This window comes from Penaeus monodon, chromosome 9 (assembly GCF_015228065.2).
Source record: "Penaeus monodon isolate SGIC_2016 chromosome 9, NSTDA_Pmon_1, whole genome shotgun sequence".
Classification (NCBI taxonomy): domain Eukaryota; kingdom Metazoa; phylum Arthropoda; class Malacostraca; order Decapoda; family Penaeidae; genus Penaeus; species Penaeus monodon.
The window spans coordinates 7,508,214-7,508,571 of record NC_051394.1 but is presented as its reverse complement, the minus strand read 5'-3'; positions in this window follow the sequence as shown (position 1 = coordinate 7,508,571).

The window sequence follows — 358 nt, the reverse complement described above, 5'->3', positions numbered from 1 at the left end:
AGAATTTAGATTTCCATGTTCAAGCCGATATACCGTCTAACTACCGTATATGTGATGTCCTGGCAGGAGAGTGTGTTTTATATAGTCACACGGCAAGAGGTGCATTTGACCGGTTTCAGTTATAATGATTACGTTCGGTGAAAATAACTGACAATCATGATGATAATTATAATGATGATAACATTGAAACAAAAACAAAAACGGTAACAAAAACCGACAACTTAGTAATAAATATAAATAAAAGATGGATAAAGGAGACGCACGGTAACCTTCATTAGAATTTAATAAAATACTATGCTAAATATTACTACTTCAGTACGTGGTGCACATCAAAACCAGAGCTGAGCTAATTGGGTGC